This window comes from Dama dama, chromosome 18 (genome assembly GCF_033118175.1).
Source record: "Dama dama isolate Ldn47 chromosome 18, ASM3311817v1, whole genome shotgun sequence".
Lineage (NCBI taxonomy): Eukaryota > Metazoa > Chordata > Mammalia > Artiodactyla > Cervidae > Dama > Dama dama.
This window is the reverse complement of record NC_083698.1, coordinates 73709422-73716522: the sequence shown is the minus strand read 5'-3', so window position 1 is coordinate 73716522 and position 7101 is coordinate 73709422.

Here is a 7101-nt window from a genome sequence, read left to right as displayed (position 1 = left end):
TGCGTGGCTTCTGTCACCAGTTATTTAAGTCACTTAATCAACCTAAGCCCCAGTCTGCTCATCTGTAAGCGGGAGTAATAAGGTACCCTTCTTCCCAGGGCTGATGTTCAGACAAAATGCAAACTGATAGATTTAAGAAACATCGGTCAGTCACAGCACATGGGCCTCATTTGGATCCCAATTCTAAGTAAAGTGTAAAAACTAAAACATAGGGGACTTCCCTGGAGGTCTAGTTGTTAAGACTTCCCCTTTAAGTGCAGGGGGCACGGGTTCGATCCCTCATTGGGGAGTTAAGATTTCACATGCCTCACAGCCAAAAAAAAAAAAACAACAAACCAAAACATAAAACAGAAGCAATATTGTAACAAATTCAATACAGACTTCATAAATGATCCACATCAAAAAAAAAAAAAAAAACTTAAAAAAATGTATGCTGCAATCAGAAAACATGTACCCTGCTTGATATTAACATCGTATATTAAAAGAAATGTGGTTGAGAGTTGTCACATGTAGCATTGGTTATGTTAGAGCAAGAGAGAGAACAAGAGGAGTTCTTTCTTTCGTAAGTACACAGTAAAATATTTCCTGGTGAAATCACATGATGTCTGGGATATGCTTCAAAATTAAGATGGGGGGGACTTAGATGAAACAAGATGGGCCTGGAATTGAGAATTTTGATGCCGGAGGTAGGCGGGAAGTTCGGCACATCATCTCTCCACTTCTGCATATGTTTGAAATTTCAATAATGAAATGTTTTTTAAGCACATGCGCTTACACAGGATGAGATCAGTTCTCTGCCAGGAGCAGTTCTAAGCCCTTTACACGTGTCAGCTCATTCAGGCCCAGGACATTCTTGTCCACAGACGACATCCATGTCCCCATCTTGCTGGGGAGAAAAGAGAGACACAGAGAGGTCAAGTGACTTGCTAGAGTTTGCACAGCTGGTGAACAATAGCTTTGGGATGCTGTCTTGGAAAAACACTTCTGTGTTCTCCTTTACTCTCACATGATACTTCTGACACTTGCCATGGATTTTCCACACCCGGCAATTCTCCAGCACCAGTTGGGTGTCCTAAGTTTAACTCAGTTCTGACACTGGCCAGGGTTAGTGCAGAACCCCGCCCCCCCCCACCCCCAATTCAGATGCCAATCTCAGATCCAGGTTGTCACTTTGATCTTGAGTGGCCTGGCCTGCAGTGACTTGAAATGGGGGTTTTGGTTCCCAGCCAGAGATTGAGGTCAAGTCATGGCAGTAAGAGCACCGAATCCTAGCCACTAGACCTAGTGACAAGGCTCTGGCTCTTCAGCTTTGCAGAAAAGAACTGCCACAAAGACTGAAAGTAGTGAAACAAGTAAAGTGTTTATTAGGAGGAAAAAGAGTACAGTCCATGTGGATAGACACACGTGAGCGCTGAGACATTCACACCCTCGTGGTGGTTTGAATCACTTTTGGGGGCATTTCTTCCAGATTTCTTTTGCCTGGTTTTGATTTGCCTGGTTCTGTGGCCGTATTTGGTATATCTCAGGGTCCGCTCGTGTGCGTGCTCATCCCTCAGCCAAGATGGCGTCTAGTGAAGAGGCTCGTGGGTGGTTGACATCACTTACTATGAGGTGTCATGCCCTCCCTTTTTGACCTCCAAGGAGTCTTTCTGCACATGTGTGTTCAGGGAGGTCTCCTTAACTTTGAGGAGGAGGAATATGTGGTCTTCTGTCTCTTATCTGGGCAGGGCCCAGCCTTCTCCATCATCTTGCTTTTATGCAGTTTCTGCTATTATGGGGCTTCTGTCCACGGGGGAAGCTGTCCAGCCTGGGGCCCATCTATCTCCTCCCTCAACCTGTGCTTCTGACTGATAGGCTATTAGTTGGAGTTCCCACCATCCCTTCCTCCAGTTTGGTAATTTGTTACAACAGCTCACATGACTCAAGACTACTAAATTACCAGCTTATTACAAAGGATATTGAAGGATATGAATGAATAGCCAGATGAAGAAATAGATAGGTTGGGGTCCAGAAGTGTCCTGAGCACAGGAGATTCTGTCTCCATGTAGCTGGGGTGAGCCCCTCATACAAATGTGTTCACCAACCAGAAGCTCTCTGAACCCCATCTAGGGATTTTTATATAGGGGCCTTCATCACATGGGCATGATCAATCAATAACTCAAATCTCCAGCCCACTCCTCTACCCAGATGATAGGGAGCAGGGCCAAAAGTGCCAAGCTCCTAATCATGGCTTGGTCTCTCTGGTGACCAGCCCTGATCCTGAAGCCATCCAGTAAGCCACTCAGAGTCACTGAATTAGAACAAAAAGATCCTTCTTTCTGCCAGTAAATTCCAAGGGATTATGAGCTCTGTGTCACGAACTGGGTTCAAAGATGAAATATTAGAACAAGAAATGCTCCTAGTGTTCTTATCACTCAGGAAATTCCAAGGGATTTAGGAACTCTGCACCAGGAACCCAGGGCAGAGACCAATACATATTTTTTTCTATCATTTCACAGATGTGACCCAGGGAGCCTTAGCTCCATCCCAGAACTCCTGGTCTTTGTGCTTCAAAAATTCCCACATGAATCTCTGTCACAAACTTACTTGTTCCCTCTGGAGGATCAGATGGTTCGAAATTCAATAAAACATATCATAGTCAGTTTGTTGTTTTGCCTACTTGTGCTTTCTAGATTTTCTACAATGAGTACACACCACTTGCATGATAAAGAGATTTGTAATAAGAAGAGTTTTTGATAGACACAAAGCCAGCAGCAGTGAGGCCAGGTGCTCTGGGTGGGAGCCCTGGGTGGCACCCACTTGGGTGCAAGGGTTGCAGGGGAGTTACCTGAGACTTCCCAGGCCTCACCCCTGTTTCTGATGGCCCACAGCTGGCAGGATTTCAGACCTGACCACAAGGTCAGCAGGACTGCTGGGTGCCCAGCCCAGCACACACACTTGGGGCCCATTACAGCCCTGCCCTGTGAGGGGCACAGACTAATTTTGGGGTGTGGCATTTCGAAGGGCAGGGGTAGGGCGCTCCCTGAGGCTTGGTGAGAGTGCCAGGTGCAAGAACAGCTGCATGGAACTGAGGAAGTGGAACAATGAGTGTGAACAACTCCTTTAAGAAGCTTGGTTCTTAAGAGGAAGGTCAGGGTAGAGAGGGCAGCTATGAGTTCCAGCACTAAGAACTCTGGGCACGATAGGGGCTTTGAGGACATTCTGGCTCTTCATGCTAATGGCAGGAGCCATGGAGCTGGGGTTACAGCTGCTGACGGTCCTCTTCCTCCAAAAGGGTTTGTCACTACTTCTTGTTTTTGTTGGCTGGGCTTCTGGCTCAGGTCTGCAGACAAACATGCAAGAATGTGACTACCTTACACACAAAAAGATTATAAAATGGCTAATACTATGACATGTTTCTTATTCTTATACTTTCTTGGGATTTCAGCTTTTACACCTTCTTCTACCAGATACTAGTTTTTTTTTTAAACACTTTTCTAAGATCTTGGTAATCTTATCAGACACAAAAGTGAAAATAATATCATCTGTAGCAAAGACTGTTCATTATTCCTCAGTGTCTATTGTCTCATTCTTATTTAGTAACAGAACTCCTGACATTTAGCTGGCACATGGTCATCAGAAAAAGACTACACTTCTTGGCTTCCCGTGCAGCTGGGTGTGGCCCATGACTGAGATCTGGCCAAGGCCAATGGAACGAACTTGGAGCTTTGTGTGAGCTTCTAGAAAAAGTTCTTAAAGGAAGAAATTGTGCTCTACTATTCCTTTCTGCTGGCTGGGATGATGCAATGATGGCTGGACCTCAAGCAGCTGCTTTGTACCATGACATGGAAGCCAGATGCAGAAAATAGAGGTGCAACAAAATGAAAAGAAAGGGACACTGGACTGGTCTTCATCTTGAAGACAGGACTACATCAATTACTGAGGCCTATTTGGTGCTTACCCACTGCCATGCTCCTCACTAGTGCTAGTACTACCCTCTTTTCCTACTCAGTTCTGACTAGTTCCAGGACTGTTGTCTGTCTCACAAGATCCTGTTAAGGTATTTACCCTATATTTAGCCATTTAACAGATATTTACTCAGGACCTCTGCATGCCAGAGAGCTGTCGCAGTAAATGTCACAGCCCCCGATCCCCTGGTCTTGTGACACTGGCAGTGCTGGTAGGGAGAACGATAATAAACATCTGAGATAAGTGTTAGCTATTGCTGAGTAACCAACCACCCAACTCAGCAGATTAAAACAATCACATTTATTAGCTCACCCGCCTGCCAGCTGCCTGGGCAACTCTTCCCACCTGAGCCCAGCTTGGCTGCTCTTGCTGGTCTCCCTCTTGTGTCCAGCCTGTGGCAGCCTGTCTTGCATGGTCCCAGCTTGGCCCCCTGTGGTCTTGTCCTTCAGCAGGACAGCCCAGGTGTGCTCACACAGTTCTGGAAGTTTGGAGGAGAGGAGAGGGGATGCCACAAGCATTTTTTTCAAGCCTCTCCTTGGACTGAGTTTGTTCCTGCCTGACTGGCCTAAGTCATCAGAGGGCCATGCCTGTAGTCAGAGAGGGAGGCTCCTACAAAGTTACAGGGCACAGGGCAAAGGAAGGCAGCTTAGCTGGAGCCACCAGCACCATCAGTATAGCCTAATGGGTCAGTGTGTCCGAAATAAAGTAGCCATGTGGGAAGCTGGATAAAGGCCCAAAGGTATGATGTCTGAGGAAAGGGCACTGCATGCAGAAAGAACAGCAATACATCCCCCATGGCAGGATGTGCTCATGGTGTTGGTGGGATTTCCTCCCACTAAATCAGGAATGTGTTGTGTTAGTCTGGGGAGGAGGGCCAGGGAGGCTTTCTCAGGGGCTAAAGCAGCACGTCATTCCCAGGAGTCCCCATGGACAGGTTGGCCATCGCAGGCTCCTCACCTCCAGAGCCACAGGCTCCTTGCGCCTTGAGGTCACAGTGCACCGCAGGGCAGGAGAGTCTGTCCTCGATGTGGGGGAGGGTTGTAGATGTTGGGTCACATGCTTGTTTATAAGGCTGGCATCCAGCTTCCCAAGAAGATGAGCCCAGGGCCTACCCAACCCTGGAATCCTCTCATGGCTCCTTGGGAGGTGGCTGGCACACGGCCAATCCCTCCAGCAGCTGATTGGAATAAGGCACAGGGTAGAGTCCCATTGCCTGGTCCGAGACCCCACTGGCAAATACATCGAGCTGAAGTCCAGACTGAAGTCCTGGGGTGTGGAGGGGCGCTGGGCTGCAGAGGGATTCAGAGGCCCTCTGTCCTACCAGGCACCTGTGGGATGATGGTCTGTCGGGGCTCAGCTGCTTTAGTGGGTGTATTGGTCAGGGTTCTCCCTAGAAACAGAACCCACAGGATACATACACAGAGCGTGTGTACTAAGTTGCTTCAGTCGTGACCGATTCTGCAACAATATGGACAGTAGCACACCAGGCTCCACCAGCCACACGGATTCTCCAGACAAGAATACTGGAGTGGGTTGCCGTGCCCTCCTCCAAGGACATATACAGAGAGAGACTTACAATGAAAGATTGGGTCACATGATTAGGGAGGCTTTAGTCTGCCATCTGTGATCTGGAAGCCCAGGAGGGCCGGTGGTGCAGTTCAGCGCAAACCCAAAGGCCCAAGAACCAGGAGAGCCGATGTCCAAGGGCAGGAGATGGATGTCCCAGTTCAAGCAGAGACTGGGGCCACCCACCCTGGGGAGGGCCATCTGCTTTCTCAGTCCACTGATTTAGTTCGACAACTCTCTTTCGGAAGTAGTGTCACAGACACATCCAGAAATAAAGATTCACCAGTGATCTGGACATCCCTTCCCTGATAGCTCAGTTGGTATAGAATCCACCTGCAATGCAGGAGACCCTGGTTCAATTCCTGGGTTGGGAAGATCCCCTGGAGAAGGGAAAGGCTACCCACTCCAGTATTCTGGTTTAGAGAATTCCATGGACTGTATAGTCCAGGGACTCGCAAAGAATCAGACATAACTGAGCGACTTTCTTTCATTAGCCCAATCAGGGAACACACAAAGTTAGCCATCATAGTGAATTTCTGTTCTTTGTAACAAATGATCCTGAATGACAATGTCTGATTTCCCGGTACTGCCTCCACCAGGAGGGTTTTAATCTTTGGGAATTTGATATTGGAAAAGGAGTCCTCAGTGTATTTTAATTTGCATTTGTATATTTTTTTGTGTGAGGTCAACATGTTTGCATGTTTACTGGCCACTTACGTTTCTTCTTTTGTGAACTGCTTATGTCTCGGGGCTCTCTTGTGAAAACGGTAGCAAGGTTGGACTTTCCTTGCGGTCCAGTGGTTAAGACTCTACACTTCCACTCCAGAGGGTGCAAGTTTGATCCCTTGTTGAGGAACTAAGATCCCACATGCAGCTCAGCCAAAATAATAATAATAATAAAGGAAACAAGGTCAAATTAGCTTTAAAAATGTAAAAAAAAAAAAAAAAAAACCAGAGGGGGTGGAGGGGAGGCTTCCCTAGTGGCTCAGTGGTAAAGAATCCACCTACCAGAGCAGGAGACATGAATTAGATCCCTGATCCAGGAAGATCCCACATGCCTCACAACAACTAAGCCCATGCACCACAACTATTGAGCCTGTGCTCCAGAGCCTGAAAGCTGTAACTACTGAGCCTCTGTGCTGCAATTACTGAAGCCCAAGCACCCTAGAGCCTGTGCTCCACGACAGGAGAAACCACAACAATGAGAAGCCCGAGCGTCACAAGTGGGGAGTAGCCCCCACTCTCCGCAACTAGAAAAAAGCCCATGCAGTAATGAAGACCCAGCACAGCCAAAATAAAATAAAACAAAATAAAATAAGAATGGCTTCCCTTTATTGAAGAATTAGTACTTTTCAGTCACAGCTTTCTAGATTTATTTCAATGAGTCCTTGTGCCCTTTTCACAAGGGAGTGATAGAGTTAATATTATCCCATTGTACAGAGGAGAGAAACTGAGGCTTGGAGAGAAATTCTGAGGCTAGGGACAGCTCCTAAAATGTTTTTCTTTCTGATCTCGGGGTTGCAGGTATATTTCCAGTGTTTTGTTTGCCTTTTAACTTCACTTTCAGGATATTTTGAACAGAAATCT